Here is a 10,766-nt window from a genome sequence, read left to right as displayed (position 1 = left end):
CTTGATGAAAGAGACAGTACATGTTTATCCATACCATTTTTTGACTGTCCAAAATGAATGCTTACTAACTCCTCAGGGTAGACCATAGATTAAATACTTTTTGTAGGACAGAATGTCAAGGATGAGACGCTTACTAGATAAACCCCCATGGCCTTAAATACCTCATTAGGATGAGACTTCTGTTCTGGGTTTCATAACCATAGGTCACATTTTCAATGTGGTAAGTGTGGCATGTAGAATGACTTCTTCAATTGGAAAACTAAAAACTGAAGAGTCTTTTCACACGTAGAGGCAGTTAAAGGCCCAACTATATTATGTTGAATGATTCTTACCCCAAATCTCTACAGAGTGTCAATTTCAAGAACGGGGCAGGAGAGAAAAATGGAAATATATCAGAGCAGGGACCTAGAATGATGTCTCTATATTTCTCTTCGTCTCTTATGCTCACAGACATGTTTCTTAATTTCTTGAAGATACTTTAAAGTACTTATCTCCTGTATAGGAGTATTATTAAAAAAACATTATCCATGCAAAATAAATAAATAAATATCAACAGACAAAGATCATTTTTAAATGTAATTATGTGTGTGTATTTATTTAGTTTTCAAAAATTGATGCTTTGCACCAGTTCTTTTTCATAAATCAGCACTAAGTTACTTACCTGAAACCAATTTCTTTGATTTACTATCTTCATTCAACATTCTTAATCTTTGTTACTTCTCCTAAAATTACCAACACTGTGTGTAGCTGGATTTTAGCTATTTTATGATATTTATTCTTTTGTCCTTCTCCATCCCAAATTTTTTATCCTTCAATTCCCACAAAACTAGAACAAAATAGAAAAATGAATAGATTTATGTGGGGAAAATATTATGTTTAGACTACTTCCTGCCAATTACACTTGTGGAGTTCCTTGAGGCAGGTTTTACCTTCATAACAAAAGAGATCTGATTTCCTCTTGGTTCTTTTTTTCCCAATAATTCTTATCAAACAGCAAAACAAAAGCAAGCAACCAACCAGTCCCCACCAAAAATGACCACATTAAGCAATCCAATCTCTCAGGGCTCTGTCATGTATATACCCTCTGATCAGTTATATTCTGATCTCCAAGAATTCCAAATGTCACACACATGCACAAACTATCTATAGTTGGCAAAGCCATGATTCTGCTAGAGAGCAAGGTAAATCCTAACAGCAGGGGACAATCTGAAACAGCCCCATCATCTACACCTGGAATTAAAACAAAAAACATATTATAAAATAATTCTGTTTTTTGAAAGAAACTAAAATTCTCACTACAAGTGTAGTATAATACACATGCTCATAAAACTGAGAGAAGTTATCTCATAAAAAACATAATAAAATAAGACATTAAATTATACTGCAAATGCACAGTAAAGAGTATATACTTCTTAATATCTTTACCAGTTCTTAGTTTTGTTTATTCAACTGTACTATACATTCATATGAATAATGAATTCAATTAACAGCATATAATGCAGATATGGGAAATTCAGAGGCCTCCCTATGTTCATGAAAACCAGACTAGTCCTGATCTTATACCTTTGACAGAGGATGAAAGCAATGGATTGTCAGGAACTCCCATTCAGTACACACTGAACACAGACCACTCAGGAAAGAATTAGATCTGAGTTGAGGTTTCCTTCATGATTAATTTATGCAAAACCAAGAGATAATTTTAACCTGTGATCACAGAAAATTCAGAGCAATATATAGAGAATCATAAAATGAAAAATTGTGGAGTAAACTGTAAGAGAATGAATACACTCTTGTCATACGTATTCAATGCTTTGTTTGACATGTTGACTCAGGTGACACTCTACAGGTACAGTGTTAAGCTTCTTGATTTGGGCTCTGTTCTAATAAATTAAATATTCCCTTTGACTATCAGCTTGTTTCCCTAAAAATATATCCTGACACCATCCTTCTATACTAGTGTATGATAATTATTTTTCCATTTTCACAGTAACTGATACAGTTAAGCATTAAAATGCTTTTGAGCTTTTTCTTACTTGAATACTATACACAACAATATTCCCAATGATATCTCTCTCTTATCGATAGTTCATTTCCTTTCAAATTCAGGACTTCTTAATCTTCCTTTTTCCAGTTTACAATTTGAGGCTGCTCTCTTTGACAACCCCCCGACACACACACACAGACACACGAAATCCCACCCCATGGACCCTCCTGTCCTCAGAGAGGGTGGATCCCACCAAGGGTATCTAACCACCCAGGTCCATCAAGTCTCTGCTAGGCTAAAAACAAGATGTGACTAGAGATCACTACCTATATACTCTTGAATTTAAGTAAATCTCTTGGGGCTGTCCTAGAAATAGAAATGGCACAATGTACAGGAACATTTAGATACCAAAAACATATTTGCCCTCATAGTGGACTTCATACTTCATCAGGATTTCCTCCTCTAACTGTACCAGATACAACACTGTTGACCAAATAAAACCCTCATTCCCTAATGAGTTGTAATGTTTTCTCTAAAAGACCCAAGGCAGATGTGGCAACAGGTCAGTTTTGATATACTCTTGGATCTTAGTCACTCTCCTGGGAATGTCACAGAAATAGAAATGCCACATTTTGTCATCACAAACACAGTTGCAAACATAGTGGAAAAAATCCCAATTGAAAAATTATGAAGCAACAATGTTATTTAAAAAAGAAATGGATGTAATCTCAAAGTATTTATTCTTAAAATTTAGAATACAGCTATGGTGTAAATTTCACATCCTTAAGTAGAATGGAGAGTAGGAGAGGACACATTGTAGCATGGTCCAAGATTGAGGCTAAAGATTTATCTCCAAAGTTCTATGATCATATACATGGGGTACATTGCTTATTGTGAGTTATTTAAGTAGTCACTTGACACCTAAGTTTGTTAACTTAAATACCTCCCTCAAAAGACATCCTACCATATATAAATATTTGTGTCATATAAATATATATGTGTGTGTGTACACGTACATATATCTCTACATATAGACATGAAGATATACACTTACTTAAATAGAGGAGACTACCCCCTGCTCACATTCCAGACCCCAGAGGGAATCACCTACTGCCAACTGTGCTCCCTGGGTGAAAGGTCCTAGCAGCAATTAGAGAAAGGAACTATTGATTCCTGTCCATATGTAGAGCTGAAAGCCAATCTCCAGGACTACCTACACACCTGAAATCAGAGAACCTGTTCTCAGAAAAGGCTGAAAGGAAACAGGAAAAGAGTTCTACAAGAGTGCTGACAAAGAGGCATACAGGGGGATCAAGTCACTCTCAGAAACAGCAAGACAAGCAAAAACCAGAGACAACCTAATGGCTAGAGGCAAGCCCAGGCAACTAAGCAACAGAAACCAAGACTACTTGGCATCATCAGAGCTCAGTTCACCCACCAAAGAAAATATCGGATACCCAAACACGCTGGAAAAGCAAGATTTAGTTTCAAAATCACATTTTTGATAATGATGGAGGACTTTAAGAAGGACATAAGAAACTTCCTTAAAGAAATGCAGGAGAACACAAGTAAACAAGTAGAAGCCCTTAGAGAACAAACTCAAAAATCCCTGAAAGAATAAAAGGAAAACACCAAAAACAGGTGAAGTAATTGAACAAAACCATTCAGGATTCAAAAATGGAAATAGAAACAATAAAGAAAGCACAAAAGGAGAAAACCCTGGATATAAAAAAAAAAAAAAAACCTAAGGGAGAGACAAGGAGCTATAAATACAAGCATCACCAACAGAATACAAGGGATAGAAGAGAGAATTGCAGGAGCCGAAGATGCCATAAAAAACAACGACACAACTGTCAAAGCTAATGTAAAATGCAAAAAGCTCCTAGCACAAAACATACAGAAATAGAGGACACAAAGAGAAGATCAAACCTAAGGAAAAAAGGTATAGATAAACGTAAAGACTACCAAGTTAAAGGACCAGTAAATACATTCAAAAAAATTATATAAGAAAACTTCCCTAACCTAAAGAAAGAGATGCCCATAAATATTCAAGGAGACTACAGAACTCCAAATACACTGGACCAGAAGAGAAATTCACATAATAGTTAAAACACCAAGTATACAAAACAAAGAAAGAATATTAAAAGCAGTAAGGGGGAAAGGACAAGTGACATATAAAATCAGACCTCTAAGAAATACACCAGACTTCTCACCAGAGACTGTGAAAGCCAGAAGATACTGGACAGATGTCATACAGACCGTAAGAGAACACAAATGCCAGCCCATGTTACTGTATCCAGCAAAACTCTCTATTAATGTAGATGAAAAAAACAAAATATTCCATGACACAACCAAATTTACACAATATCTTTTTACAAATCCAGTCATATTAAGGATAATAGATGGAAAACTCCAACACAAGGAAAAAACTACACTATACAGAAGGCAAGACTATAATTTCCTTGCAATAAAACCAAAACAAAGACACAAAACATAATTCCACCTCTAAAAATGAAAATAACAGGAAGCGACAGTCACTATTCCTTAATAACTCTCAACATCAATGGACTAAATTCCCCAATAAAAAGACATAGATTTGATATGTAAAGAGGAACCAGCATTTTGGTGTACCTGGGAGACAAAGACAGACACTACCTTAGAGGACATTGCTGGAAAACAAACTTCCAAGCAAATGGCCCAATGAAACAAGCTGGATTTGCCATTCTAATATCAAATAAAATTGACTTTCAACCAAAAGTCTTTAAAAAGATAAGAAAGGACATTTCACATTCTTCAAGGGAAAAATCCAAGATGACTTCTCAATCCTAAATAGATATGCTCCAAAAGCAAGGGCACCTACATTCATAAAAGAGACCTTACAAAAGCTCAAAGCACACATTGCACCTCACAGGAAAATAGTAGGAGATTTCAACACCCCACTCTCATCAATGGACAGATCATGGAAACAGAAATTAAACAGAGACCGAGAGAAACAGAAGTTGTGAACCAAATGGATTAATCAGATTTTAATAGAGAAATACAACAATCTATCCTAAAAGAAATGGATATACCTTCTTCTCAGCACCTCATGGTACCTTCTCAAAACTAACCATTAAATCAGTCACAAAACGGCCCTCAACAGATACAGGAAAAGAGAAATTATTGCATGCATCCTGTCAGATCACCACACACTAAGACTAGTGTTCAATTAACAACAATAATGACATAAAGCCCACGTATACATGGACGTTGAACAATGTTCTACTCAATGACAACTTGGTCAAGGAAGAAATAAAGAAATAAATTAAAGACTTCTAAGAATTTAATGAAAATGAAGATACAACATTCCCAAACTTATGGGACACATTGAAAGCGATACTAAAAGGAAAACTCAGAGTTCGGAGTGCCTGCAGAAAGAAACAGGAGAGAGCATATGTCAGCAGCTTGACAGCACACCTAAAAGCTCTAGAACAAAAAGAAGCAAATACACCCAGGAGGAGTAGAAGGCAGGAAATAATCAAACTCAGAGCTGAAATCAACCAAGTAGAAACAAAAAGGACCATAGAAAGAATCAGCAAAACCAAAGCTGGTTCTATGAGAAAATCAACAAGATAGATAAACACTTAGCCAGACTAACCAGAGGTCAGAGAGAGTGTCTCCAAATTAACAAAATCAGAAATGAAAGTAGACATAAAAACAGATTCTGAAGAAATTTAAAAAATACTTCAGGTCCTTCTACAAAAGCCTAAATTCAACAAAACTGAAAAATCTGAAGTAAATAGGCAATTTTCTAGACAGATACCAGGTACTGAAGCTAAATCAAGAACAAATAAACCATCTAAAATTTCCCATAGCTCCATACTCCTAGGGACAGTGTGGACTTACTAACAAGAACATCACAAGTCAGGAACTCAAGTGCAGAAAAGATCATTGGCACTGACTTGAAACCTTAAAATCACAGAATCAGAAGAGAATCTGTGAGAAGGTTGGTTTAGGAATGGAAGGTGGTATCATGTCTAGTGGTGTTCCCTGTGATTTCTAGCCTTAGTGCTATCTTAACTAGTTCACCTTATACGAAGCCAGAGACAGTGATGGTCTTATTTTAATAACACAGTACATTTAATATTCACCCTCCCCCAAAATGAAGGCAAAGCTGTCTCCCTATATGCAAATGCTTATTCTAGCTCTAAGTTAAATCTCCTCCTGGACTATAGGAGCTCATCTCTCACTGGATGTTGACCTCTGAAGAAACAAACAGGGTGTAACCTAAAGGATGAGAATGTTGAGTCCTCTGTACCTGCTGGCAGTCCTTCCTAGTGAGTGCTGCTATTTCACACATGTGTGTCCATGAAGGGATATTCAAATGTGTGGTTGACAGAATTGACTCTTCTTGCCTGAAGGAATCCTGTCCCAGGTGCAGCTTCAGGAATCAGAATCTACCCTGGTGAATACCTCACAGTCACTGTTCCTCACCTGCTCTGTCACTGGCTGCTCTATAACCAATAGGTACTGGGATTAGATCCGGCAGATTCCAGGAAATAAACTGGAATGGGTGGGGTACATAAGCTATGATGGCAGCATTCGCTAAAACCCATTTCCAAAAGTCGAATCTCTAACATCTAAGAACCAGTTCTTCCTACAATTGACCTCTGTGACTATTGAGGACACAGACACTTATTACTGTGCAAGAGACACAATGTGGTGTCTTCTGTGTGAGCACAGACATACACATGCCTGCAGAGGAATTCAGTACCAACAGGGCACAAACAGCCCACACCAAACAAAGGAAATCTACAGTCTACTTTAGAGTTGGAAAAATAAAAGTTCTTGCACAAAACTCTGGCACAAGTGTCCTCCTGTACAGGAAGACACACTGGTACAAAGATCTTCAGGTAATACAATTCACATAGCCCACTAAAATTCCTTAAATTACCCCCCAGAGATCTTCAATGGCACATAGTCTACCAGGCTCCTCATGCCAGCCCACTCTAACACAGAAATGTTCCTTTCTTAAAAGAACTGGAGGGACAAAAATGGAGATGAGCTTGAGAGAAAGGAGGTCCACTGACAAACCCAACTGAGAATCCATCTCAAGGCAAGGCTACAAGGTCTGACACTATAAATGATGCTGTGTTGTGCTTACAGACAGGAGCCTAGCATGGCTGCCCTCTGAGAACCCAAAATAAACTGACTGAGACAGATGCAGGTATCTACATCTAACACATGGACAGACCCCTGTGGCTAAATTAGGGGAAATCTGCCACAAGCTATGGAGCATGGCAAACACATAGGAAGACAAGAAGTCTTAACTCCAATCTGGGTTTTAAGAAGAGCTCCCCAGATTTCTCAGATACTTGGCCAGCAGCTAGGCAGCATACACCAGCTGATCTGAGGTTCCTCAACACAGGTACAGCAGAAAACTGTGTGGTCTGGAATCAGTGAGAAAAGATGCATCTAGCCCTCTAAAGACTTGAGGCCCCAGACTGCGGAGAAGCTTGGGGGCTGGGTGGGGATATCAGTAGATCCTCTCTGAGATGGGTGAGGTGTGAGATGAGGAACAGTCCATGGGCTGATCAGGAGGGGGATAATGTAAAAAAAAAAGTTTACAGAATAAGAAATTAATTTTTTTCAAAACAAATAATCAAAAAATAAGAATATATGCTCTCTGGAAGATAAATCTTCATATGATATATATCCTACTTAACTGAATGAGACAATATATTTTCATGACTTCTGAAATGTGAAGTTATAGAAAAATCTTGTCTTAATTACTTTTTCTGTTGCTTTTATAAAACACAATTTTCCAAGGCAACTTATCAAACAAAATGTTCAAATTGATTTATAGAACCAGAGGGCTATAGCATGACAGGAAAGCATGGTACCAAGCAGAAACTATGTTAGTTTGGGTAATTGAAGATCATTATATAACCAACAATCGGAAATAGACTTAGGGAACTCTGAGAATGATGTAAATATTTTGAAGTCTCAAACAGAATTTCTCAAGTAGAAAACAAACTGCCTTTTTTTTCTCAAATAGTTTCACTACTGTCTTCAGATCCATTCTTTCTTCCTCAGAAGCCGACTCCATGCAGAAAAAAAGACCCTAAATTACAAAGTGAAGTCCTGATTATGAAGCCGTCATGTCTTTCTAATGGGAACCTTCTTCAGGATATGTGTGTCCTGGGGCTCCTCCTGTGCTGTGTATCTGCACGATGTTGTGAGCGTCTCAGAGACAATCCAGGGCTCTTTTAGTCCTAGTACTTATTTGGAATCTTGAAAGTATCCCATGTCATGAACTGAGGAGCTTTCTGTTGCTCTACATTTATAATTGGTTGTCAGTGGGCAGATTGCCGTGAGATATAAAAGAAAATATTACACTATGTTGATGTATGTGCATTGTTTTGATTCTTTCCACCAGAAGTACCCTTCCTAGTACTGGAAATTATGTTTACATTACATAAATGACTAAAACAGTGAGATAATACTGATCTGAAAGCAGTTGAAAGAACAAAGGCTATTTTTATAAAGACAGAGATGTGAATCACAAAGGCATAGAAGAGAATCAATGTCTCTCAATACCAGACCCATTAAATTTATGGTCAGAAAGAGATTTAACCTCATGTCTTCAGGCTATGTTGATGATAAAATATATTCTGACATTCATGACTAGGTGTAAATTACACAATGTTTCATGTGTATGGGTGATTTAGAATGTGAGACAATAAATATGCAGTCATCTGGTGTCAACTACATTTGCTTCATATTTTCATGAAATAAAGTGAAACAAAATCAAACATTTTCCCATCACATTAAGGGGCATTTTATAGCTTGCACAGACAAGTCTGTTCCCGACCAAGTGCTGTCTTAGAGATAAGCTGTAGACAACATGGAGGGACACAAATCCAGATACAGGTAATGATACACCAGACCTAGTTTTATAGGGAAATGTGACAGTATGTTATGCTATTTAACTTCATACTTTAAAAAGGAAATGACATAAATACATATAAATATCATGACTGCCAAGGTTCAAAATAAACTTGCATCTTCTCTGAGCACTGTCTTTCACAGATTTTACTACAGAGCTTGCTACATAGCAAGAAGAGATGCAAATGGGGAATTCTACTACTAAACAAAGCCTTCACAGTGCTGAGCTTCTCTTGCAGTAGAAGAGCTGAGTCCTGGATTCCAACCGGGTTTTCCCATTCAGTGATTAGCACTGTACACAAACTACTCACTAAGGAGTTGGTTTGCCAAGTCCCAGGGAAGGGGCTAGAGTCTTAGCAGATACAAAATATGATGGGAACACAAAAGATGATGCAGAGTCTGTGAAGGGCAGATTTGCTATCTCCAGTGACAATTCTAAGAACTTACCTTATTTAAAAATGACCAGTCTGAGAAATGAGACTTGAGAACACTGACATATTACTGTATAAGAAACACAGTGAGGAAACTGAGTTACAAGCAGAAACCTCTCACAGAGGTGCTCATCACCAGCAGGGGGCGGTGGCACACAGGGAACTACAGGTCAACAGAAGTGGAATAGGAAAGTGAATGCCAAAACAAAACAAAACAAAACAAAAACAACAACAATAACAACAAAAAAACCCAAAAAACAAAACAAAACAAAACAAAAAACTAAAAAACCAAAATCAAGCAAACAAACAAAACAAAACAAAACAACAAAAACAAAAACAACCCTCTGAGTGTTTTCAAATAAACATCATTAATTTTGAATGACAAATTTGAATACAGGATGCATTATGCATAGAAGAAAATGCAGAGCATTAGCAAGGCTGATGTGCCTCCAGTGAGGGTGTCAGGATCTTATCTTGTGGATACATGAAACCAACATTTAGTTTTAAAACAAATGAAGTAGGGGGAGGGGTTATGAAATTTCTCAGATGATTGAAATCTATGCCATGGATTCCAGAAACACCTGACAGAATCCTGGCCCACGTGCATTATGAGACCTTTAGAAAAGGACTGAAAAATACATGCCATGATATAATATGCTTAGAATATTTGTTTGGAGATAGTATTACTGAATATACTATATCCAATGTGAAATTCCATAACCAGCTCAGTTGTATTCTGTCTTCCTTTGAGGTAGAGATTTGTCAGTTGTATAGGAGGGGGGTATTCACCCTGTACGCTTTAAAACTGCAGAGCCTCACATGTTGAAAGGGGGTTGTTCTTGAGAAGGATGTACACTTCCTTCTCTCCAGTGGGCAGTTTTAATATGGGCTTCAATAGGAGAGACTTGTTCTTACATTCTGGTGTTGCACGCAATAGCTTACCTGCTTGGGGTGCAGGGAATGCATCTTTCACTCCTGACTCATGCGGTTTTCACATCTTTTGTTATGTGATTAAACAGGTGTTCTTATTGCAACATTGCAGCATAACCAAGGAATAACTGAAGAAATATAAATTAGAAGAAATGTAGGCAACATATGTCCCAAGTATTGTTAGGAATATAAACACATATCTAGAATTGTGTGAAAGGTGATTGTTAAAATTTTGCTTTGCTGCTGAAATTAAGGAAATAATCACAAATACCAGGAATGTTCCTTTGAACATATATAAGTAAAAATGTCACTTTCCTCATAGATTTCATAGTATCTTTGATTGTCTTCACTATCTGTGGAGCCTCATAGGGACATTAGAATAAAGTTCATCAAAGGAGTTCTTCGGCATAAAATCTGTTTATGCTGTTTAATGACATAACAGTAAATAGTTTCATTGTTTTGTGAAAAGGGCATACCTTCCACTGTGGACAGGG

The sequence above is a fragment of the Rattus rattus genome, chromosome 7, assembly GCF_011064425.1.
Source record: "Rattus rattus isolate New Zealand chromosome 7, Rrattus_CSIRO_v1, whole genome shotgun sequence".
Lineage (NCBI taxonomy): Eukaryota > Metazoa > Chordata > Mammalia > Rodentia > Muridae > Rattus > Rattus rattus.
This window is presented reverse-complemented; position numbering follows the sequence as displayed.